At 44.7% G+C, this 27,453-nt stretch overlaps 1 long non-coding RNA gene across 1 annotated transcript; it reads left to right on the top strand.

The window, feature by feature from the left end:
• Nucleotides 1–27,453, top strand: LOC120991764. Its single transcript, XR_005776801.1, has 3 exons — nt 1–111; nt 20,888–20,893; nt 27,417–27,453. It is a non-coding gene; the product is annotated as an uncharacterized LOC120991764 (long non-coding RNA).

Raw genomic sequence — 27,453 nt, 5'->3', positions numbered from 1 at the left:
ACCTTGCCACAGATGGCGTTGCGCAGTGCACACCTGATTTTGTCCCCCACTTGGTTGTGCAGGGAAGGGATGGCACACTTGGAAAAGTAGTGGGGCTGGGCATGACTCACTGTGGGACAGCCACCACCATAAGGCTTTTAAAACTGTCCGTCTCTACCAGACATAATGACAGCATTTCAAAGGACAGTTATTTTAAAATGCTGGCATTCAGGGCCAGGGATCGCGTGTGGGTAGGGGGGTACTTCCTCTTCCTCTCCAGTGTTTGGGAGATGGAGAGCTGAACGCTTCCGTGGGACATTGTGGAGATGCTTGGTTACCCTGGTGGTGGTGTTGCTGGCAGATCCTCTCTTGGTTTTTGAGGTGTCTACTCCACTGCAGCTTGTGCTTTGCACTTAGAAGACTGGTCATGCAGGTTGTGCTCAGGTTGAGAACATTTATGCCTTGCTTCAGGCTCTGATTGCACAGCGTGCAAACCACTCATGGCTTGTCGTCAGCACATTGTCTGAAGAACTTCCACGCTAGGGGACTCCTTGGAGCTGGCTTTGGTGTGCTCGGTCCCTTGCTGCTGTGGGCAGTAGCAGGCGTACTGCCTAGGGGACGGCCACTCCGCTTTTGCACCCTGCTCCCTCTTCTGCTGTGCTGGTCGCTCTGTGCGACCACCGCCTCTTCCTCCGAACTACACAGGTCACTCGCATGACCTTGATTCCATGTGGGTTCGAGGACCTCATCATCCTCCACATCATCTTCCACCCAGTCTTCACCCCTGCCCTCCTATTCGGTCTGCACACTTTCGAAAGCCACAACAGTTGGCACCTGTGTTTCGTCATCATCTGAGACGTGCTGCGATGGTCCTCCCATGTACTCATCTTGAAACATAAGTGATTGGGCATTGGTGCACTCAATCTCTTCCACTTCTGGGGCAGGGCTAGGTGGATGGCCCTGGGAAACTCTGCTAGCAGAGTCATCAAAAAGCAGAAGAGACTGCTGCATGACTTGGGGCTCATACTGCTTGGCTGATTTGCAAGGGTGTGAGTTGAAAGACTGATGGACATCGGCTGCAGGTGCCAACTGTGGTCTTTCAGCAGGAGACTGGGTGGGAGACAATGTAATGGAACTGGAGGCACTGTCAGCAGCCCAATCTATTATCACCTGTACTTGTTCTGGCCTCACCATTCGTAGAGCCGCATTAGGCCCGACCAAATACCGCTGAAGGTTCTGTCGCCTACTCGCACCTTAGAAAGGTGTTTCACTTGTGCTTGTAGCTGGCACAGATCGGCCACCTCCTCTCCCTGCAACAGGAGCTCCACCACAACCAGGGCCATGTCCCTTATTTGACGCTCTTCTTATATTTCTCAAATTTAGGATCTTGCCCATAATGGGTGTTTTTTTAATAACAGAATAGAACAACAGTATCTAAAGGGTGTATCTTACAATGACAGATGCAGCAAAGGCTGCAAAATTAAGATTTTTGCCCTAAATAGGTGTTTTTTTTATTAGCAGAATAGAACAACAGTATATAACGCTTGAATTTCACACGTACAGATGCAGCAAGGGCTGTAAAAAATTTTTTTTTGCCCAAAATGGGTGTTTTTTTAAACCCACAATATTATTGCTGTATTTTAACCGCCTCCAGACCGCCTAACGCAGGATCGCTTTCCGGAGGCGGCAGCTCCAGGCAGAGTCACGCATTTGCGCGTCATCTCGCGAGACGCGAGATTTCCTGTGAACGCGCGCACACAGGCACTGCAGGTAAGCGAGTGGATCTACAGCCTGCCAGCGGCGATCGTTCGCTGGCAGGCTGTAGATGCGATTTTTTTAACCCCTAACAGGTATATTAGACGCTGTTTTAATAAGTGTCTAATATACCTGCTACCTGGTCCTCTGGTGGTCCCCTTTGCTTGGATCGACCACCAGCTCTGTAATAAGTAGCACCAAGCACTACACTACACCCCCCTGTCACTTATTAACCCCTTATTAACCCCTGATCACCCCAGATAGACTCCCTGATCACCCCCCTGTCATTGATCACCCCCCTGTAAGGCTCCATTCAGACGTCCGTATGTGTTTTACGAATCCACGGATCGGATCCGCAAAACACATATGGACGTCTGAATGGAGCCTTACAGGGGGGTGATCAATGACAGGGGGGTGATCACCCCATATCGACTCCCTGATCACCCCCCTGTCATTGATCCCCCCCCCCCCTGTAAGGCTCCATTCAGACATTTTTTGGGCACAAGTTAGTGGAAATTGATTTATTTTTTATTTTTTTGTTTTTTCTTACAAGGTCTCATACTCCACTAACTTGTGACAAAAAATAAATTCTCCCATGAACTCCCCATACCCCTCACGGAATCCAAATGCGTAAAAATTTTTTGACATTTATATTTCAGACTTCTTCTCACGCTTTAGGGCCCCTAAAATGCCAGGGCAGTATAAATACCACACATGTGACCCCATTTTGGAAAGAAGACACCCCAAGGTATTCGCTGAGGGGCATATTGAGTCCATGAAAGATTTAAATTTTTGTCCCAAGTTAGCGGAAAGGGAGACTTTGTGAGGAAAAACAAAATAAAATCAATTTCCGCTAACTTGTGCCAATTTTTTTTTTTCTTCTATCAACTCGCCATGCTCCTCATTGAATACCTTGGGGTGTCTTCTTTCCAAAATGGGATCACATGTGGGGTATTTATACTGCCCTGGCATTTTAGGGGCCCTAAAGCGTGAAAAGAAGTTTGGGATCCAAATGTCTAAAAATGCCCTCCTAAAAGGAATTTTGGCCCCTTTGCGCATCTAGGCTGCAAAAAAGTGTCACACATGTGGTATCGCCGTACTCAGGAAAAGTTGGGCAATGTGTTTTGGGGTGTCATTTTACATATACCCATGCTGGGTGAGATAAATATCTTGGTCAAATGCCAACTTTGTATAAAAAAATGGGAAAAGTTGTCTTTTGCCGAGATATTTCTCTCACCCAGCATGGGTATATGTAAAAAGACACCCCAAAACACATTGCCCTACTTCTTCTGAGTACGGCGATACCAGATGTGCAACACTTTTTGCAGCCTAGGTGGGCAAAGAGGCCCACATTCCAAAGAGCAATTTTCGGATTTCACAGGGCATTTTTTACACATTTTGATTTTAAACTACTTCTCACGCATTACAATTACTTTGTCACAAGTTAGTGGAAAATGATGATTTATTTTAATTTTTTTCTTACAAAGTCTCATATTCCACTAACTTGTGACAAAAAATAAAAACTTCCATGAACTCACTATGCCCATCACAAAATACCTTGGGGTGTCTTCTTTCCAAAATGGGGTCACTTGTGGGGTATTTATACTGCCCTGGCATTTTAGGGGCCCTAATGTGTGAGAAGTAGTTTGAAATCAAAATGTGTAAAAAATGCCCTGTGAAATCCTAAAGGTGCTCTTTGAAATGTGGGTCCCTTTGCCCACCTAGGCTGCAAAAAAGTGCCACACATCTGGTATCGCCGTACTCAGGAGAAGTTGGGGAATGTGTTTTGGGGTGTCTTTTTACACATACCCATGCTGGGTGAGAGAAATATCTCGGCAAAAGACAACTTTTTAAAAAAAATATACAAAGTTGGCATTTGACCAAGATATTTATCTCACCCAGCATGGCTATATGTAAAATGACACCCCAAAACACATTCCCCAACTTCTCCTAAGTACGGCGATACCAGATGTGTTACACTTTTTTGCAGCATCCTATCCCTACACTAATCAGAGCAGAGTGACGTGCGGCGCTACATGACTCCAGCTTATATAGAGGCTTGGTCACATGCTGCACTGGCCAATCACAGCCATGCCATTAGTAGGCATGGCTGTGATGGCTTCTAAGGGCACAAAGTTAAACGCTTGTTGATTGGCTGTTTTGTAGCCTTTCAAAAAGCGCCATAAAATAGCCGAACACCGAACCCTAACTTTTACTGAAATGTTCGGGTTCGGGTTCGGGGTCCAAAAATCCGAAAGTTCGGTACGAACCCGAACTTTACAGTTTGGGTTCGCTCAACCCTAACGTAGATTTAAGGATGTTGTACACTTGCGGGGCAGGCACCTAAGTTATGTAGAGGCCGGCGAGTATTTAGTCCAGAAAACATGCTCCTTGTGAGAGCTGTATTTCCCAGACTAAACACTGCTCCTCTGAAGTAAACTTGCAGCATCATAATGATTTATGATGCTGTGAATTCCCATCTCACACAGGTCTATTTACCTATAGTCACTACATTATATGAGTAAAGTTCAGTAGACCTGCGGTGAGATGGGAATTTACAGCATCATAAATCATTATGATGTTGTGAGTTCAATTAAAGGGAGTCTGTCACAATGAAAGTGCAATGTAAGCTACAGGCAGCATGTTATAGAGTAGAAAATGCTGAGCAGATTGATATATAGTTTTGTGGGAAAAGATTCAATATAACGTGTATTTCATTCATTCATTTATATTCCTGCTCATTCTGGGCTTTAAAGTCAGGGAGGCAGTCCTATCAGTGATTGACAGCTATCTCTGTATACGCAGTCATAGAGAGAAGGCTGGAGTTCAAAGTCCAGAATGAGCAGGAATTTTAATGAATGAAATACACATTATACTGAATCTTTTCCCACTAAACTATATATATCAATCTGATCAGCTCCTCCTCCTCTATAACATCTTACCTGCAGCTCAGACACCATGTTCAACACGACAGGTTCCCTTTAAGAGGCGCTATGTTCAGCCTGGGAAATACAGCTCTCTGACGTAGCATGGAGCATGGTCCCGGACTGAAGACGCTCATGATGAAACTGGTCTAAGGGACATTTACTAAACTGAGAGCTCAGCACTGCTCCATTACAGTGTGAAGGCTACCATCCCCATCAGAACAGTAGTGTGACATCCCATCTGTGTTGCATGTGCACTGCTACAGCCATAGTGATGACATGTCCCCAAGTGGCACATGGCCACTGAATCTTTGTACTTTACCATGGGACTAGCATTGTGGGAGACAGGAGCCTTTCTGCTGGAACGTAGCAGTGCATTATTTTTTTATTTGAACACTCTTCAGTCCATCATTAAAATTAGTTTTGAGGTCAGACAACCTCTATACCCCCGGTGTCCCCTCTAGAATTTCTACAAGACTGTTGTTTCAGGATCTTGCTGGAAATGCTTCTGATTGACAAACAGTGCGAGCAGCTATGTTTTTTTTTTTCACTTTTATATTTAATTTCAAAGTTTAGTGTTCCTTTAAGACTACGGGGTTATTTGTTTCGGAGGGGACTTTTTCACCAAATACTCAAAAATATACAAACTAAACTACTTTCATATTTCTTAAAGCATTGCACATATTATATCCTTGTTTATTCTCATATGAAAGAAGGCAAAATTGCATTCGTTTTAGGTTTCCAGACCACACCAGTCTCCTGAATTTTACCCAAGAAAAAAAAACTGTCTCATTTTGAAGTAATGTAATAAGAAAACTGTCCATGCAGTAACAATAGAAAACGTAAACCAGATGTATGTCTGATCATAGACAGTCATGTATCCAAATATAGAAAATGTGTAAAAATAACAAAAGGGAAAGTGCTATAAAATTAACACTTAACATGAAAGGCTGAGTCTGGAGTAAATCCTTTAATCTATGGTGCAGGCATGGCTGCGAGTCATGTGAGCTATAATTTATATGATGTGTAAAGCACCACCAGTCTGCGGCCTCTGAAAGCAGAGACAAAAGTTCTTCCGCCCCACCCAACAAACCTCATCCACCCATATACCATATTGCCCACCTCCCCCAAATTAAAATAGCAGCATGCATTACAAGATTTCCAAAGCGTGCTTTACCTGGGGAATAGCGCTATCAAGAAAATAAGAAAAACAAAAGTGTAATGTAAAAACATCTAAAATATGGTCAAGAATAGACAGGTATAGGCTATCACTATGCAAGCACCAGAGAGCAGTTCTACACAGACGCTCTACAGTGTATTATCACTGTAGACTATACAAGAAAATATAACACTGAACTGATAAAAATGTTATCAGAGCTGTGCATTGTGATGCTACTCTGTTATTCCTCCTGGAAATGCATGCATAAATTGACGATTGAGTATCCAAATCATTGCAGATCACTGTCACAAAATGAGGCATACCACTCAGTTGACAATTAGACTTGTGATAGCTGCATTGCAAAAGATTGCATGCACCTCAAAGTATGGCTAGATACTGAAGCTGTATGGATCCCAAGTCTTAGGGCTCATGCACATGACCGTGCTCATGCACCTTAAAGTATGGCTAGATACTGAAGCTGTATGGATCCCAAGTCTTAGGGCTCATGCACAGATCCACCAAATATACAGATGACGTTCTTGTGCATTCCGTATTTTGCGGAACGGAACAGCTAGCCCCTAACAGAACAGTCCTATCCTTGTCCATAATGTGGACAATAATAGGACATGTTCTATTTTTTTTGCAGAACGGACAAACAGAACGCACACGGAGTCATTTCCTTTTTTTGATACCCCATTGAAGTGAATGTTTCTGCATACAGACCTGTAAAAAAAACGGAATGGGCTAGGCTCTGGTGTCTACAGCTCCCTCTGTTGTACGGGGCGGAGTTTTTGTATTATGGTTGTCCCTTGCTGCAGCGCTGGCCAATCGTAGCGCACAGCTCATAGCCTGGGACTCCCAGTCAATACTATTACATACAGTACAATGGGATGATGGTATTTCTTAGCCACGTGAATGAATGGAACACTAAATGTGACTGCAATTAATAACATTATATTGGAAAAGCCCTGTTCTCAGGCAACAAATTGTGATCGCTAAGGCTGGAATTGAGAAATGCATCCAAGCAGCATGCATTTCATCATAATAATAATAATAATAATAGATCCCACACTTGCCATGTGTTTTACTGTGGAAATAGCCAGAGATTTCACATAGCCCCAGCATGTGAGAGCTGTGACTGTCTGTATCCCCCACTATTGTCAGACAGATGTCTCCAAATTGTCACATTATGGAAGTAATTCATGGTTGTCCTTGATATAGTCCATGGTTTGCATTATACATTACTGTGCAGAACTTTTTTAGACAGATCTTTGACATTTATACAGTATATTAGTAAATCAGGGTCCATACAGTATGTACAAAGGTGTTCGCTACATTGGACTGTATTCACCCCTTTAAAACTTTTTAAGACCACATACCGTATCTGTTTCAGAAGGTAGAAAATAAAAAAACAGCAGCACTCTGCAAACACAAATAACGTACAATAATGCCATAATTACAGAAAATATTCTGGTGCTAATGCTACGCCTTTTTTTTAAATTTGAGATTCTTGGCAAATACATTTTGTACAATTTTTTTTGGGCCCGTCTGCCAGAATCAAGGCGATCTCTGTAAGATGGGAACCTAACACTAAATTCTACTTGTTATGTGCCATAACGGCCACCATAAAATTCAGGGAATGTAGATTCCACATGCAGGCTGGGTCCACTCTGCCTTTTACCATTTTTGGCACCATAATGGCCTCCATTAAATCCAGGGAATGCAGGTACCTGAAAGGAATCCATGTTCTTTATTATGTCAAAACCAATTGTGCCTTTTGCTGAAGTTTTGTTTCTCTGTTAGGAACTAACTCTGATTGCTTTGGAAATAATTGTTGTAAGGTTTCTATTCTCTGTAACCCTGAAACTTATCTCTTTGGCACTACTCCCGGACAATATTCCTAATATGGAAGTTCCGTTTTTGTTTCTATTTCTCTGACTGTAGAATGAAACGTGTTAATATGATAGGTTAAATACATAACTTACGATGATATGCTAATAAAGAGGGTAAAGCCCCCTCTATATAACCTGTGTGCATTAAAAATAAACCTCAGAGTGTTCATTCAGTACATCACTGTTGTGTCTTTCATTACCTACTGAGTGAAGCGCTCTCCTGACGTCAGAAAGGGACTCAAACCAAGCCGATACTAGAAGTTTGGTGCCAGGGGTACCAAGTGGGACGTTGAGATTCCTATCAGTTTGGGGGCTTGTGTCCGGGATCGGGAAGGTTTTCCTCGGGTTCGGTAAGAAAGACATCTGTTATTGTCCTCTGGCCGATCCGAGAACCACGTCTCGATCTAGTAAGTAGAACCTACAACTTCTAGTATAATTACTGTATCAGGGATACAGGGAACAGACTCCGGGAGTCTGGGGGAGTGACCCGGGGACTCCGGGAGTCCGCCGTGAGGATCACTCAGAGAAAATATAGTGCGCACTAGATAATATTGTCTCAGGGAGACAAGGAAGGAGCTTGGTTTGACTCTTTTAAAGTTGTTTTAAAGTATAAGATTATTAGAGTTGAGATAAGGATACTGATGTCCGGGTGGTAAGTGTACGGACTGAAGTTCACTATTTGCATAGAGTTTTAAGGACATTGCATTGTTGTTTTACTGTGTTGCGGAGGTCTGCGATACGCCCCACCCCCGGCTAGGAGCAATCCGTTGACCCGGGGATAGGTGAACACAAGCGGCAGACCAAAGCAACAAATTATATGTTTGATGAAACACTCTGATATTTTCTGATCAGACCTGAGTCCTTTGCCTAGTTGACAGCATTAATTTGTTGAATCCTTAACTCTTCAGTACAGCCAGTCCTAGGAAAGTAGCATCATTAAAATATCAGACGGAATGGGGTCACAAGGGTTTAAAACAAATCATCCCAAACCTGAGACGGGAGAAACATGCAAAGTTTATGTTGCACGGTGTAGTCCCACAAATTAGTTCCTAGTTAACCCATGGGTGGATAACTTAGCTGGATGGACTGAGTTCATGCAAGCTGCCAGCCCCTTTTCCCAGGGATGGCGATAATAGCCCGTACCACATGGACATGATAAAGGGTCTTTGTCTGGGAGACAAAGAAGCATGGCCACATTTTGACCATGACCCGTCCTAGGATATGGATTACATGATACAAAGGGGTATGGAATCCTGCAGATTAAGTGATGTTATATGTGTAATATTATTATAGAAGACAAAAATTGTTCAATAATTTTCTTTCCCCAGCAGTGTAATGTGAGAATCCAGCTTTTAACAAGAATTATTATATACGTACAACATTAACTAAGAACACCTGACATATAAAATGATTTGGGTTTAACAAAATGACTGTATGATTATAACATATATATTGTCTTACAGCGACAGACCATCAGCAATTCTGGGTGTGGTGTGGCTGTTTCCCGGAAAGCTGTATTTGTCTGTGCTGCAAGTTTTGGGATGAAACAAAGACAATTGTGTGATTAGGTTGGAAGACAAATGATTCAGTGGAATGTGAATGGGTGTGGCTCTGCGTTGTAGTGGGGTTGAAAGTGTGAAAGAGCCCTAATGGATGCTTTAGCAGAGCTGTGTGTGCAATTCAGTTTTTATGTGTAAGGGCGTGGTTATGAGCTGTTTTGTGAAGATGAGTACATGAAATGTATATGAATGTGTATGGAGTACGATATTTGTTTTCATATAATATGCGCATTGAGAATTTTATTTTTCTTGGAAGTTTTTGGTTTTTATTGGTGCCAACAGCATTGATCAAGCTGTACATTTTTTTTTATCGAAGTTAATGAAAAGTTTCTTATGGGCCCTTTGTGTGTTCATGTCTGTATTGTCAGATCTGTTTGTTTCAATGTTTGAAGTTACGTTTTACATGTTAAGTGTTGTGCTTCACATCAGAGCTCTGTCTTCATGGACAGCTGGGACACTAATGACAGACAGAAGGTGGACCACAGCGTCCGACTAAAAGGGGTGGACTTAGATGACTCAGAGTAGGATTCATGGTAGATAGCAGTGCAACCTTAAGTGTGTTAAGTAAAGATTTGTTCATTAAGCTTGACTTACAAGTGTCAGCCAAAAATCAGGACATAAGAGTACACTCAGATCTCATTCCAATCTCTAAACCAGTGCCACTTATTCTTGCAAACATACAGAACCACCCAGAACTTAACAACATTAACCCTGCATTATGGTCTTCAAATGAATATGACACAGGATTCATAGATTGCACACCTTACAAAGCTACTGTAAAACCAGGTGTCATTTCAGTGTTCCAGAAACAATACCTACTGCCAAAAGAGAAACTCGATGGACTTAGGCCAATGATAAAAGAATTCCTACAAAAGGGAATCCTGGAAGAGGTGATTTCACCCTACAGCACGCCTGTAAATCCAGTGACAAAGGCAGATGGTACTACCCGCTTTGTACAGGATTTAAGGGCCATCAACAACATCATTGTGCCTATAGCCCCTGTTGTACCTGACATCACTCAATTACTATCTGCCATTCCAGCAGACGCTGTTTGGTTCAGTGTGATAGATCTGAAAAATGCATTCTTTTCTATCCCAGTTGACAAGAAGACCAGACTAATTTTTGCTTTTTCCTTTGACAGATGTCAACTGACCTGGGGCAGAATGCCCTAGGGATGTGCTGATTCACCTGTAGTGTACAGCATAGTCCTCCAAGCCACGTTAAAACCATGGCACCCCCCCCCCAAGGTTCCGTGTTATTGCAATACGTGGATGATTTACTGTTGTGTAGTATGTCAGTGGAGGCCAACATTGAGGATGGTATATCACTGTTGCAATGGTTGTTTGAATGTGGACACAAAGTGTCATTAGGGAAAATGCAATGGTGTAAACAGCAAGTCGAATACTTGGGGTTTGTCCTCAAAAGGGGGAAAGGAGGATCAGTCCAGGGAGAGTTCAGTCTGTAGCGGGCTTGGTCACCCCGTTCTCCAAGAAGGAAATGCTATCCTTCCTTGGAATGATAAACTACTGCAGACAATGGATCCCAGACTGTTCCTACTATTACAATATCTTGAGGCAGGCAACACTGCAGGACAAACCTGATTTAATAAGATGGTCTTCAGAAATGTACAATGCATTTGATTATCTGAAATGTTCATTAATGTCAAGTCCAGGATTGGGCCTACCGGACTACAAACTTCCACATGTTTGCACGACAAAATTGTAAAACCATGGCGGGTGTACTGACACAAGAACACGGAGGCAAGTTGCGTCCTTGTGTATTTTTCTCAAAGGTAATGCCCATCCCTGTTCAAGGGATGCCGGCATGTCTGTGTTCTCTTGCAGCCTGTGCTATGATGGTAGAGTTGGCAACTCCTTTCACAATGTGACGTTACACCATTTTTGCACCCTACACATGATGTTGTAGGCCTACTCAACGGCATCCGCACTCAACACAGCAGGCAGCTGAGCTCATTGCACTCACTAGAGCATGTATTCTACATACTGATAGATCTGTCACCATTTATACTGATAGTAGGTACGCACATGGGGTAGGTACGCACATGGGGTAGTATGATTTGAGGAGAGGATTCATGGCAGCAGATGGTAAGGATCATGTCTCACAGGGCAATGCGCTGGCAGATAAGGTGGCGAAACGAGTGGCCAAATGCAACCCCACAGGTCCATGTAACCATTGGTAGATGCCATGTTTGGCACCTCCAACCCCTGTGATGTCGCAAATGCTTACTGATCTTCAAAGATATGCCACTGAACAGGAACAGCAAGACTGGTGTTATCTGCAGGAAGGAGACTTTGATTTTATAAGGGAAGAATATGTCACCAAATTGATACAGGTACTTAATAAAATTGAGGAAAAAGTTGCTTGTAAGTCTCCCTCTCTTCCACAGGAACCCACCCACCCATACAGGGTGGCGGATGAGGTAGTGATCAAAACACTGAAGAAAGGAAAATCCCAAGGTGACTTCGCATATGGCCCACCCACTACCGTGATCGCAGTAACCAGAACAGCCGTGCTGACTGAACAGTCTCCAACTTGTATCCACGCCACCCGAGTGAAGCTTGTGAGAGCAAGAGAGGAGGCAGGAACGGAGGCAGACAGCCTTGGCCTTGAAGAAGGACAAGAGGTACTAACGGGGGCAGACAGCCCTGACCTCCAACAAGGCCCAGAGGTACTAACGGGGCAGACAGCCCTGACCTCCAACATGATGAGCTCCTCACTCTTTTCTGGGAAATGGTTGAATGTACTGACTAAGATTGCTTCAATAATCTTGTTGATTTTACCAATTAGTAGTAAGGGAGAAGTAGCCGCAACTAGCAAGGGCGGCGTCATCACCTTTTGGTATAATTCATCTAACACTCACGTAGCTACCTACACCTTTTGTCTTTGTGATATATTGAAAACATGTTCATATTATAACTATTGTTCCAACAACTATGTAGAAGGACGGGCCTATATATGTGTAACAGACTCATACTGGGGAAAAGGTTGTGGATACTGGGGATCAGTGGGATGGAATACAGGGACAGAATGGGGATATAAACCAGAAAGCGCACTCAAAAGGAGGGATAAAAATTCTATGTCCCTTTTGACTAGAATGACACTCCTTGAGAGAGGGACGTGTTATGTGGACACCTCCTCATTGAATTATTGCAAAAAAAAGGTCAGCGGAAATGAAAATTGTATTGACAATAGAAAGCCCTGGTAAATATGATGAAGGAGATTATGTATTGGGATGGTACTTCCATAAAATGTGGGGAGCTGAGACTTCTCAGGTAACACAAATGTTCAAACTTAGAGATATGTATAAGTCTAAGGAATACCAACCCATCACAGGTGTCCCCAAAAACCCACTAGCCCCACATATAGTTTCTTTAAAAAAACCTAAGGGCCATATCTAATCCCACATATGAGGATACTTTGGCCATGGGGACGGGTTTTTCTGATGATAATTTGTGGCTGGAGTGGATGAAGTATAGTGCAGCCTCTGTGAATAAAAGTAACTGTTACATATGCGGTGCTGCCAAGCCACACCTAGGTACCGTACCCCTAGTGTTACCAGAAAGTGTTGAAGAATGTTTCTTGACTCTTTTTGTTAATATGTCTTATAACCACAGTGCATGTACAGAATGGAAATCAAAATACCCTCTTTTGTTAAAAAATCCTCGCCCAGGGGCAGGTATCCAGGTATATCCAGGTAACTACACATGTTACAAAGGGAGTACACATGGGAGGAATGTACGGAATTTCACCAAAGGTTATTGTCACAAATACAGCAATCTGAACATATCCCTCACTCAGAACCAAGTGTACTCCATAGGAGATGTGTACTGGATCTGTGGAGATGGAAAAATAAGATCCAGACTGGAAGGTGCCTGGAAAGGTGAATGTGCGCTTGCCAAGTTATAATGAACATGCACATTTTTACCGAATCAGATATTATAGAAAAAGGGGTGCTAAAGATAAACAAAAGAAGCAGCCCCCTTTCAAGTTTTGATCCCCATGTCTATATAGATGCAATAGGTGTTCCAAGAGGGGTCCCAGATGAGTTCAAAGCTAGAGATCAAGTAGCTGCCGAATTTGAATCAATATTTCCCATCAATACTGTGAATAAAAATGTGGATTGGATAAATTACATATACTACAATCAGCAAAGGTTTGTAAACTATACCAGAGATGCATTACAAGGGGTAGCAGAAGAACTACAAGCAGACTCGATCATGACATTCCAGAATCGAATGGTGTTGGATATGATTCTCGCAGAGAAGGGCGGAGTGTGCCGAGTATTGACTGATCCAACCTCCTGTTGCACATACATACCAAATAATATTGGCCCCACTGGTAAGGTCACAATAGCTATAAAAAAAGCTTGAAGATCTGTCAATAGAACTGAAAAAGAACTCAGGTATAAATAATCCATTGGATCAATACTTTGGGTGGTTCACAAGTTGGAAACAAGGTCTCATGCAACTAGGGATTGTCATACTAATAGTAATTGTAATAGGTGTAGTAGCATTATGTGTTATTCCCTGTGTGAGACGAATGCTAGAAAAAGGGCTCTCTAATATGTCATTATATCAGACTACTCTACCCCAGGAGGATCGAAGCCCAGATGGGTATAAGAATTACCTAATATCGTATAGAGAGAAAAAGGACAAGAAAGGAAAGAACCATGTAGTATGATCCACTAAAGGTTCTAAGAGGGGATTTGAAAGGAATCCATGTTCTTTATTATGTCAAAACCAATTGTGCCTTTTGCTGTTCCGTTTCTCTGTTAGGAACTAACTCTGATTGCTTTGGAAATAATTGTTGTAAGGTTTCTATTCTCTGTAACCCTGAATCTTATCTCTTTGGCACTACTCCCGGACAATATTCCTAATATGGAAGTTCCGTTTTTGTTTCTATTTCTCTGACTGTAGAATGAAACGTGTTAATATAATAGGTTAAATACATAACTTACGATGATATGCTAATAAAGAGGGTAAAGCCCCCTCTATATAACCTGTGTGCATTAAAAATAAACCTCAGAGTGTTCATTCAGTACATCACTGTTGTGTCTTTTGTTACCTACTGAGTGAAGCGCTCTCCTGACGTCAGAAAGGGACTCAAACCAAGCCGATACTAGAAGTTTGGTGCCAGGGGTACCAAGTGGGACGTTGAGATTCCTATCAGTACCAATATGGGCTCAGCATGCATGTTGGTACCTGCATTCCCTGGATTTAATGGAGGCCATTATGGCACCAAAAATGGTAAAAGGCAGAGTGGACCCAGAATGCATGTGGAACCTACATTCCCTGAATTTTATGGCGCATAACAGGTAGTATTTAGTGTTAGGTTCCCATCTTAGCTACATGCACACGAAATTTGTTTGTTTCCGTGTCAGTTCTGGTATTTTTGCAGATAGGTTGCGGACCCATTCATTTCAATGGGTCCGCAAAAAATGTGGACAGCACACCATGAGCTGTCTGCATCAGTATGTCCGTTCCATAGCCCCACAAAAAAAAATAGAACATGTCCTATTCTTGTCTGTTTTAGGCATTGTTACAATGGATCTGCAAAAAAAAACAAAAAAAAACGGATATCATGCTTTTTTTTTTTGCAGACCGCAAAACACATACGGTCATGTGTATGTAGCCTTAGAGATCGCCTTGATTCTGGAAGACGGGCCCAAATAATTTTGTACAAAATGTATTTGCCAAGAATCTCAAATTTACAAATAAAGCATAGCAATAGCATCAGAATATTTTCTATAACTATGGAATTATTGTACGTTATTTGTGTTTGCAGAGTGCTGTTGCATTGTGGGTTTTTTTCTTCGTGTTTCTAGCCATGGTGGCGTGCACCGGCGCATTGGTATCTGCTGACTGACCCCCATTTTTTACAGTTCTTTCAGAAGGTAGCTACATGCTATTAGCACCATCATTAATATTATTAAAGAGATTTAGGAATGGTGTAATGATAAGGATTGGTGATTCATAAATTATCATACAAAGCTGAATTATATTTCAGCATCACCGCCACTGTTAACATTCACTGAAACAAGTGATTTTAGCACAATGAGGCAAGTTAAACAGAAAATCTAAAATGTCTGCCCCCTGACATGTTTCAACAGCTAAACTGGCTTCCTCAGGGGTTTGGGCAGCATTGAAAAGGAACACCACAAACAAGGAAAAGTAACCTCTATGAGATGATTAACACATAAATGCACCAAACAGACATGGGAGACCTCACTACTGTGGGTGTAAGCTGCCTACAAGCTCATCCAATCCAGTGCCGCATCTCCTATGCCACTTGACCAATCGCTAGATCCGGGGGAGTGGCCATGATGATGTACTGTGCGCAAACCCGATGGGCGCAGACTTGCTTGTCCGAATGCTCTGGTAAGCTTACGGAGGCTGCGCTGGAACATAGCTGCTACAGAAGACAGTTCTACCTAGTGCGCATGTCCTGCGCAACCCATCGATGTGCAGGGACATAGTTTGATTCATGTCCATGTCAGGAAGAGCCCTGGTATGCTTCCTGAGGCTGCGCTAAAACTTAGCTGCTACAGAAGACAATACTGTCTAGTTCGCATGTCCTGCGCAGCACATAGATGTGCAGGAACATAGTTTGACTCATATCTATACCAGGAAGAAAAAGCGGGTCAGTCAGCACATCCCAAAGCGCAGGGGCACGTTGCTATGGCTGAGAACAAGACTGTTAAACAAAACATGCAATGCAACAGCTCTCTGCAAACCAAATAAAGTACAAAATTGCATCATAATTGCAAATGCTATACTAATAAGTTAGAGATGCTTGGCAAATCGTTATGTACAAAATTATTTGAGCCCGTCTGCCGCACGTCAAGGCGATCTCTAGTTAGACGGGTTCCTAACACTAAATTTTACCTGTTATGTGCCATGACGGCTATCATATAATTCAGAAAGTGCAGGTTCCACATGCATGCTGGATCCGCCTGAATTTCGGTCATTTTTGGTGCCAAAATGGCCTCCATTATATCCACGGAAAGCAGTTACCAGCATGCATGCCGGGCCCACTCCACACCACCCCTGGCGCCAAAAGGTCACCAAGGACTGCAATGAGAGTCCACACACTATCTCTCTCCTGTTGCCAGATGGCTTCAGTGAGTGAGGGGGAGCAGGCCAAGCTATATACTAACACTAATTAAAATCAGCCAATGGGGCAGACAAGCTGGTCAGGAGTTCACGACTAATGAGGCAGCCACACCTTCAGCACAAGCTGCTTTTGGCGCCAGGGGTGGTGTGGAGTGGGCCCGGCATGCATGCTGGTAACTGCTTTCCGTGGATATAATGGAGGCCATTTTGGCACCAAAAATGACAGAAATTCAGGCGGATCCAGCATGCATGTGGAACCTGCACTTTCTGAATTATATGATAGCCATCATGGCACATAACAGGTAAAATTTAGTGTTAGGAACCCGTCTAACTAGAGATCGCCTTGACGTGCGGCAGACGGGCTCAAATAATTTTGTACAAAACGATTTGCCAAGCATCTCTAACTTATTAGTATAGCATTTGCAATTATGATGCAATTTTGTACTTTATTTGGTTTGCAGTGAGCTGTTGCATTGCATGTTTTGTATACCAGGAAGAGTGTGCCCTCTGCACATGTCCTGCATAACACATGGATGCACGGAAACATGGTTAAATATATGTCCCTATTAGGGAGAGCGCATGTTCTGCACAATCGATGGATGCGCAGGGACTTGGCTATGAATGTCTGCAGATGTAAACATCCAGAGGTGAGGCTAACTCAGAAATATATTCTTCAATACTGTCTAGACATGTATAAATCAATACTGTCTAATACATATTTTGCGAGTGTCTTATGCCAATTGTAAATCCTTACCGGAGCTAAAAGGTAAGTATAGATCAAATAGAATGGGCTGGGCTGGGGGACTAGCAACCCCACCAAAGGAAGCCTGAATACCCATGCCTAAAGTAGAATACATATATCCCTCAATAGTGGAGATCGCTTCATCACAGTTTAAGTATAATACAATATTTGTCATGATCCAACCTTTGGTGTTCCTATTGCTCAATTGTACATATGTGAAACAGCTAAATATGTCAGAAATACATATTAGCTATTATAAAAATGAAGAATAGGTGAAGCCTTCATTCAGGCAGTTTGGACTCAGACTGTCCAATCTGTAGATCCACTTAGTTTCTTCTCGTAATAGAATTTAGTCCAAATCCCCTTTTCTCATACCCACCGATTTCTTGCCTATCCCCCAAAACTTGATACATTTGGGGGAAGGTTTACAAATTAGCTCTTAACAATCTCTTCCTCTAATGCTTAAAAATTCAAGGTAGCTATCTTATATGTCAATCTTCAACCTTTTAAAAGGTTGGGTTTTGGATAATAATTAAGTAAGTATCTCATCTGCAGACAGCTATTTTGGGCTGATTGCACCTCATCAGTGCAAAGCAGAGAGTACTGGCTTAACTGGGTGGGAGGCCTAGGTCAGGATTTGCTAGGGGAAAAGCTATTTGACTCACTTTTTAATTGATAGCTGGCTGGTGCAAAACCAGGACCGGAGAGGTGAAGGACTGAATACCTTTTATAAAAAAAAATCTCAAATAGACATAGAATGTATCAATTGATTTGATATATTCCCCCTTATATTTTTTCAGATATCTCTCTCTCTCATATATATATATATATTTATAGTGGGGATTCGCTTTGGTAGACAGGACAAGCGGGTGCAGTATAAAGGCAAAGACACGTTTGTAACTCAAAAAGTGCAGGTGTTTATTCACACTAGTTGCAGATTCACAGTATGATAGTCCATTTTCAGTATTAGTTCTAGTTCACACCCAAAACAGTTCATACAGAAAAACAGTCACCTTTGATCCTGGGTGTTTAATCCACACCCGGTTGAATGCTCAGCCTCAAAGTCCACCTGCAGGCTTTAGGCTGCCTGCTCGCCCTACACACTGTCTTCAACTTTCAGCCCACACACGGGCCTCAGATCTCAGCAGAGTTTGACACAGCTCCAGTGTCAGAGAGGAGTAATTCACCCACCTGACACTGCTGGCTGTTTTTTTTAAAGGCATGTCAAAACACAGCGTGGACAATGGGGAGTAGTCACCCACCCAGCACTAGACCATGGTGAGTAGTCACCCACCCAGCACTATGACTACTCCCAGTAAGAGCCGTCCTGGATCAGCTATTTACAGCCATACTAGATGGCAAGGTGTCACACAGCAACTACTGCTGACACATGAAAACTAGCTCTTACTCCACGAACCTCGGTGATATATACCTATCATCCACGATAATTCCTTGTACCTTCTTACATACATCCCCCCTTTGTTCAACCCTGAGGGGGTGAACACACGCCAGACAGTGCACTCGGGACAGGGCAGCGGCCTGCCCTGTGTTCTACGGGGAACTTAAAGTTCTGTAAGGAAAGGAAGCACCTGGTGACTAGGGCATTTCTCTATTTGGCCTGGCTCATCTACTTGAGAGGGGTGTGGTCAGTCACCTGGCGTAACTTTCTCCCCAACAAATAGTAGCGGAGAGACTCGAGTTCCCACTTGATAGCCAGGCACTCTCTCTCCACTATACTGTACCTGGTTTCGGCTGGGTAAGATTGTGGCTTAGGAAGACAACGGGATGCTCTTCCCAGTTGACTTCCTGAGACAGTACAGCACTGAGGCCTACTTCAGAGGCGTCCATCTGAGGTCGGGGCCAAATCCCGAATCACCTCTATTTTGTTCACTTGAGGTTTGATAACTCCGCGCCCAATAATATACCCTAGGTACTTATTCTACTCTAACCCTATCGCACATTTTTTTGGGTTAGCGGTTAGCCCAGCCTTCCTAAGGTAGTCCACTACAGCCTGTACTTTGAGTAGGTGACTTTCCCAGTTGGTACTGTGGATGAAGATATCGTCCAGGTACGCCAAAGTGTACAATTCAGTACATTATCCATTAGCCTTTGAAAGGTCGCTGGGGCGCCATGCAAACCAAAGGGTAACACCTTGTACTGATATAGCCCCTTCTGTGTGATGAAGGTAGTTTTCTCTTTAGCAGCACCTGCCAATACCCTTTCGTGAGGTCCAAAACTGAATAATATCGGGCTTGACCTAACCTTTCAATTAGCTTGTTGACTCGGGGCATGGGATATGCATTGAATTTAGAAATCTCGTTCCGTCCGGTTTGGGTATCAATACAATAGGGCTGGCCCACTCACCTTTAGACTCCTCTATGGTGTCTAGTTGCAGCATTAGTTGCACTTCCTCCATAATGGCTTGTCGCCGAGCCTCGGGTACCCGGTATTGTTTTAACCGGACTTTCGCCTGAGGCTCAGTGACAATGTCATTCCAAATTGTGGAAGTGCGTCCAGGGAGGTCCAAGAACACATACGTGTTCCGGCTAATAAACTCCCTGGTCTCCTGAGCCTGTTTAGAGGAGAGGCTGTCAGCAATTATTACTTTGGCAGCCGCTTCCCTTGTTTCAGACAAAGGGGCCGAAACCACTTTCCCTAGAAACCTGGCTGCTGGCAGTCTTCAGTACAGGTTTCCCTATCTTTCCACGGTTTGAGTAAATTCACATGGTACACCTGCTCCGGCTTTCGCCTCCCTGGCTGGTGTACCTTGTAGTTTACCTCTCCAATTTTCTCAAGTACCTCATAGGGCCCCTGCCACCTGGCCAGGAACTTACTGTCCACGGTCGGCACCAAAACCAAAACCCGATCACCCGGGTCAAAGATCCGGATACAAGCCTGCCAATTATAGATCCGACTCTGGATTCGTCCACCTCTCTAAACACACTGGGCCAGTAAAACCGTTGTAATGTCCTGTGTTTTCTGCATACCCTGATGACCCCCTAGAACATGTTGGTGGGCTAACTCTAACACGATGTATGAGAAAGTGGCCACAAGGGAGAAGCTACCCCGAGACCAGTGGGCTGAGGTCGTCGCTCCATTCCTGGCCTCCGATTCCCAGCGGGTATATTTCGACTTGCTGGACGATCATGCATCCGACTACCAAAACGTAAAGGGTGAGATTTTTGCCAGACTGGGGGTGAATGTGTTGATCCTGGCCCAGCTGGTACATCAGTGGGGGTTTAAGCCGGCTTAGCCCGAGAGATCCCCAATATTATGACTTACTACACCTTACCTGACTTACTCAAAGTGGCTAAAGCCTGATGTGCTGAGTCCCACAGCTATGCTGGATAGACTATAGACTATTGGCCGATATCTTCTGGAGGGCTCTGCCACCCCCTCTCCAGCACTGGATCGGCCAGGTGTCTCCTGGCAAAGCCCTTGAGATGGTGGAGCGCTACGGGGCTACTAAGAGTCTTAAGGGAAATTCTTTTGGGAGGGGGAGTCAAACCCCATAAATCTCCACCCCAGACCAGGGGACTTGTGCCAACCAAACCCACCCGGGATGTACCCTCTATGGACCCGGCTCCTATAGTCTGCCGGCGGTGTCGGGAGCCTGGCCATGTATGAGCTTACTGTCCATATAAGGTGGAACCCATGGACAAGAACTATGGCTTCCATCAGTCATTATATGCTAGGAAGATATGTTCAGCGGGTACCCCATAAACTATAAACCACTTGTGCCAGGTGGAAGTGGGAGACACTCCAGCTGGAGTCTGGTGTCCCTAGTAAGGGCTTCGCTAGTACAGTGCGCTGAGTATACTGGCCAGAAAGTCAGTGTCATGAGCATTCATGGGGACTTAAAAGACTATCCCACTGCCCTGTTGTCTCTAACCACAGGGGCCGGTAGGTGGACTCACGAAGTGGCAGTTGCCACAAACTTACACTATGAACTTATAATAGGAAGAGACTTCCCGGGCTTCCAACACTGTGTACTGCCTTGAAAGTGACTGATACACGCGAGACAGGGGTAACCCCAGCAGAGTGGCCTTGCTCTGGGGGGAGGCCAGAACCCTGGGAACCCAAGGCCGAAAGGCCAGCAGTAGGGGTGACCCCCACCGAGGGAAGAGGGGGAGACAACCCCACTGAATGTAATGGTGGGAGACATGAAGGACTTGCCGCCGTGGCCTGAGCTGGCAGACCTCAATGTCTCCGGGGATAATTTTAGTACTGCACAACACCGGGACCCAACCCTGTCCCGTGCCTGGGAAATGTATTAATAGTAGATGGTGAACCACAACAAGCTGGGGCAGACTCGGTGTTACCCCATTTTGTGGTTCATCAGGATATGTTGTATCGGCTAAACCAGCTGCCCATTGAACAGTTGGTAGTGCCCCAGGCTTATCGCAAACTTGTGTTAGAGTTAGCCCACCAACATGTTCTCAGGGGTCATCTGGGAATGCAGAAAATACAGGACCGGATATTACAACGGTTTTACTGGCCCAGTGTGTTTAGAGAGGTGGACAAATTCTTTAAGTCTTGCTCGACCTGCCAGGCAACTAGCCCCCAGCACCTTTTCCGCCATCCTTTGGTAACTCTCCTGATCATCGAGGTACCATTTGAGCAAATCTCTATGGACCTCGTAGGCCCAGTACCGAAGTCCTCTAGAGGACACCAACATATCTTGTTCATCCTAGACTACACCACTCGGTACCCGGAGGCGGTGCCACTGCGACATACAGTACATTGGCTAAACTTATAGCTAAAGGAGCTAATGGAAATGTTCTCCCAAGTGGGGCTACCTAAATAGGTTCTGACTGACCAGGGGACCGCTTTTATGTCCAAGGTCATGAGGAAACTCTAAGTTGCTGCATATAAAACAGTTACGGACGTCCGTGTACCATCCGCAAACAGAAGGTCTTGTTGAGAGGTTTAGCAAAACAATAAAATCCATGTTAAAAAGGGCGGTGTCTAAAGATAGGAAGGACTGGGACCTTCTTCTGCCCTATCTCATGTTCTCTGTGCCCCAGGCCTCTAATGGGTTCTCGCCCTTCGAATTGCTATATGGCAGACATCCTCGCGGTTTGTTGGACATAGCCAAAGAGGCGTGGGAACAGTAACCCACTCCGCATAAAAGTGTCCTTGAGTACATTACCAAGATGCAACAGCAGATATAGACCATTTTGCCTCTTGTCAGGGAGCATATGGAGGCTGCTCAGCGAGCCCAGAGTCGGATCTATAATGGGCAGGCTCGTGTCCGGATCTTTAACCCAGGTGATCAGGTTTTGGTTCTGGTGCCAACCATGGACAGTAAGTTCCTGGTCAGGTGGCAGGGGCCCTATGAGGTACTTGATAAAATTGGAGAGGTAAACTACAAGGTACACCAGCCCTGGAGGCGAAAGCCGGAGCAGGTGTACCATGTGAATTTACTCAAACCGTGGAAAGATAGGGAAACCTCTACTGAAGACAGCCCGCAGCCAGGTTTTCTAGAGGAAGCAGTTTCGGCCCCTCTGTCTGAAGCAAGGGAAGCGGCTGCCAAAGTAATAATTGCTGACAGCCTCTCCTCTAAACAGGCTCAGGAGACCAGGGAGTTTATTAGCCAGAACACGGTTGTGTTCTTGGACCTCCCTGGACGCACTTCCACAATTCGGCATGACATTGTCACTGACCCTCAGGCAAAAGTCCGGTTAAAACAGTTCCGGGTACCCGAGGCTCGGCGACAAGCCATTATGGAGGAAGTGCAACTAATGCTGCAACTAGACATCATAGAGGAGTCTAAAGGTGAGTGGGCCAGCCCTATAGTATTGATACCCAAACCGGACGGAACGTTATGGTTTTGTAACGACTAAAATTCGAATTAAGTTCTATGCATATCCCATGCCCCGAGTCGACGAGCTAATTGAAAGGTTAGGACAAGCCTGATATTTTTCAGTTTTGGACCTCACGAAAGGGTATTGGCAGGTGCCCTTAACAGAGGCTGCTAAAGAGAAAACTGCCTTCATCACACCGGAGGGGCTATATCAGTACAAGGTGTTACCCTTTGGTTTGCATGGCGCCCCCGTGACCCTTCAAAGGCTAATGGATATTGTACTTCGTCCACATTGTCGGTACGCTTCAGCATACCTGGACGATATTGTCATCCACAGCCAGGTAGGTTTCGATGTCGTCTGCTGGTGTCATCCTAGGAATCGCTGCACATACTGCCTTCTGAGCATCGTGGACGCTCGGAGTTACTCCTGCTGTCTGCAAATCCATCACATGTTGTAGCAGCAACTGGTTGGTCTCTTGCTGCTGCTTATTAGCCTCACGTTGGTTCAGGTTTGTCTCCCGCTGCTGCATATTAGCCTCCACGAGGGCCTTCACAACAGCCTCCATGTTGTCATGGGGCATGGGTTGTAATACAGCTCGTTTAATGTACAACATACAACCGTGCCTGAAAAACCAAAAATATTGATGTTCACGCCAGTCCCGGATCAGCCATTTACAGCCATACTAGATGGCAAGGTGTCACACAGCAACTGCTGCTGACACATGAAAACTGGATCTTACTCCACCGAGGCCAGGAACCTTGGTAACATATACCTATCATCTACAATGATTCCTTGTACCTTCTTACAATATATATATCCTATATATATTGTGGGGGTCAGCTCAATAGCAGTCAGAGACAGTAACACAACGGCACAGTTCACAGATGGGTTTGCCCATTTTCTTTATTTTCATCCACAAGCAAAAATATAAGGCCTTTATATTCAGGCAAAAACACAAAATAATATCCTGCCAGGCTTAGCACTTACTAAACAAAACATCACCCTTTCTATACGGACATCCTACTACCAGCCACACAACACAACTCAAAGTAAAGTTAGTGTCCTATTTGTTGTTTTAGCAGATTTCAGCAGTAATGGTGAAAGACAGTCCATTCAACTAGTCCCCCCCACATACACACATGCTCATAGTGCATACCTTTAGGCTAGGACTACACGACTACATTTGTCGCGCGACAGATAAGGCAGTCTATGGTGTCGCACTGCAACATGCGACATGCTGCGACTCGACAGTCTCGAATAGATTTTCTGCGACTGTTACATCGCAGTCGCAGCATGTTGCATGTTGCAGTGTGACACCATAGACTGCCATTATAAAAATTGTTGTGCGACATTGGTGCAACAAAATGTTGCGTGACAAATGTCGTCGTGTAAACCTAGCCTTATAGCCCAGAAATGAGCTGAGCTCCATCACCTGACTGGGGAAACCTGTTCTGATCAGGAAGGGAATGAGGAGCCCCATTACCAACCTGCTCTTCATTCCATAAAAATCCAGGCCCGACACCACCAATCGTCTTCTTTCTACCCAAGGGGCGGCGTTTCATTTCCACTTGCGCCCAGCCAGCCTCCCCCAACTGCTGTTTGAAGCGCCGCCCAGCTTATCAATATTCACTTCGCTGGGCGGCTACTACTGTCCCTGACACTGTGTACACACAGACAATGAGGGCGGAGTGAAGAGTTGGAGGTCGGTCAAACTAGTATGGAGGTGTTTGAGAGCAGCTCTCTGAAGCGCTGCTCTGAACAGTGCCTGGCGCATGCGCAGAATGCAGAGGCTCAAGCGGCTTCTAAGATGCAGAGTGGACGCAGGCGCGATGTGATCCCGGCCAGTGAGTGTGCCGGGCGCATGCGCTGAAGATGAGACGGAGTCCGATGCCCATAGGTTTGTATTGGGCATGCGCCGGATCTTGTAAAGTCGGGGACAGTAGTAGCCGCCTAGCGAAGTGAATATTGATGAGCTGGGCGGCGCTTCAAACGACAGTTGGGGGAGGCTGGCTGGGCGCAAGTGGAGATGAAACGCCGCCACTTGGGCAGAAAGAAGACTATTCTACTAGGTTATAAAACATCAGTTTACTGTACAGGGAGTGCAGAATTATTAGGCAAATGAGTATTTTGACCACATCATCCTCTTTATGCATGTTGTCTTACTCCAAGCTGTATAGGCTCGAAAGCCTACTACCAATTAAGCATATTAGGTGATGTGCATCTCTGTAATGAGAAGGGGTGTGGTCTAATGACATCAACACCCTATATTAGGTGTGCATAATTATTAGGCAAAATGGGTCAAAAGAAGGACTTGACAGGCTCAGAAAAGTCAAAAATAGTGAGATATCTTGCAGAGGGATGCAGCACTCTTAAAATTGCAAAGCTTCTGAAGCGTGATCATCGAACAATCAAGCGTTTCATTCAAAATAGTCAACAGGGTCGCAAGAAGCGTGTGGAAAAACCAAGGCGCAAAATAACTGCCCATGAACTGAGAAAAGTCAAGCGTGCAGCTGCCAAGATGCCACTTGCCACCAGTTTGGCCATATTTCAGAGCTGCAACATCACTGGAGTGCCCAAAAGCACAAGGTGTGCAATACTCAGAGACATGGCCAAGGTAAGAAAGGCTGAAAGACGACCACCACTGAACAAGACACACAAGCTGAAACGTCAAGACTGGGCCAAGAAATATCTCAAGACTGATTTTTCTAAGGTTTTATGGACTGATGAAATGAGAGTGAGTCTTGATGGGCCAGATGGATGGGCCCGTGGCTGGATTGGTAAAGGGCAGAGAGCTCCAGTCCGACTCAGACGCCAGCAAGGTGGAGGTGGAGTACTGGTTTGGGCTGGTATCATCAAAGATGAGCTTGTGGGGCCTTTTCGCGTTGAGGATGGAGTCAAGCTCAACTCCCAGTCCTACTGCCAGTTTCTGGAAGACACCTTCTTCAAGCAGTGGTACAGGAAGAAGTCTGCATCCTTCAAGAAAAACATGATTTTCATGCAGGACAATGCTCCATCACACGCGTCCAAGTACTCCACAGCGTGGCTGGCAAGAAAGGGTATAAAAGAAGAAAATCTAATGACATGGCCTCCTTGTTCACCTGATCTGAACCTCATTGAGAACCTGTGGTCCATCATCAAATGTGAGATTTACAAGGAGGGAAAACAGTACACCTCTCTGAACAGTGTCTGGGAGGCTGTGGTTGCTGCTGCACGCAATGTTGATGGTGAACAGATCAAAACACTGACAGAATCCATGGATGGCAGGCTTTTCAGTGTCCTTGCAAAGAAAGGTGGCTATATTGGTCACTGATTTGTTTTTGTTTTGTTTTTGAATGTCAGAAATGTATATTTGTGAATGTTGAGATGTTATATTGGTTTCACTGGTAAAAATAAATAATTGAAATGGGTATATATTTGTTTTTTGTTAAGTTGCCTAATAATTATGCACAGTAATAGTCACCTGCACACACAGATATCCCCCTAAAATAGCTAAAACTAAAAACAAACTAAAAACTACTTCCAAAAATATTCAGCTTTGATATTAATGAGTTTTTTGGGTTCATTGAGAACATGGTTGTTGTTCAATAATAAAATTAATCCTCAAAAATACAACTTGCCTAATAATTCTGCACTCCCTGTATTGTGTGCTGCTGCTCGCACAGTCTCTCCAACATGTGCAAGGTGGAGTTTCACCTTGTGGGTACGTCGCATATGAGGTGGTGAGCGGGAAGGCAGAAGTTATGCTGCTGCGCAGACAGGCGAGCAGCAGCAGGGTGTGAACGCAGAAAGCAAGCAGAGATGGCCTGCACGTTCTGCAGCAGCTCTGACATATCGGAGTAATTTTTCAGGAACCTCTGCACCACCAAATTCAGCACATGCTACAGGCAAGGGATGTGCGTCAAACCGGCTAGGCCCAGAGCTGCTACGAGATTTTGCCCGTTATTGCAGACCACCAGGCCGGGCTTGAGGCTCAGTGGCACCAACCACTCATCAGTCTGTTATGCCATGCCCGTCCATAGCTCCTGCGCGGTGTGGGGTTTTTCCCCCAAACAGATGAGTTTCAAAACAGCCTGCTGTCATTTTGCCCTGGCTGTGCTAAAATTGGTGGTGCAGGTGTTACGCTGACGAGAAACATCCTGCAATCCTCAGTAGCGGAGGACATGTGCCAAACTGCTATCCGCTTTAGGTCCAGACACCACTACATTTACCCAGTGTGCAGTTAGGGAAATGTAACGTCCCTGCCCATGCTTACTGGTCCACATATCGGTAGTTATGTGGACCTTGCGAAAGATGGCGTTGCGCAGTGCACACCTGATTTTGTCCGCCATTTGGTTGTTCAGGGCAGGGATGGCTCGCCTGGAAAAGCAGTGGAGGCTAGAAACTACGTACTGTGGGATAGTCACCACCATAAGGTTTTTAAAAATCTCTGTCTCCACCAGACGGAATGACAGCATTTCAAAGGCCAGGAATTTTGAAATGCTGGCATTCAGGGCCAGGGATCGC

The sequence above is a fragment of the Bufo bufo genome, chromosome 2, assembly GCF_905171765.1.
Source record: "Bufo bufo chromosome 2, aBufBuf1.1, whole genome shotgun sequence".
In the NCBI taxonomy this organism is placed as follows: domain Eukaryota; kingdom Metazoa; phylum Chordata; class Amphibia; order Anura; family Bufonidae; genus Bufo; species Bufo bufo.
Note: the sequence above shows the minus strand (reverse complement) of the source record. Positions and strands in the feature narration are given on the sequence as shown.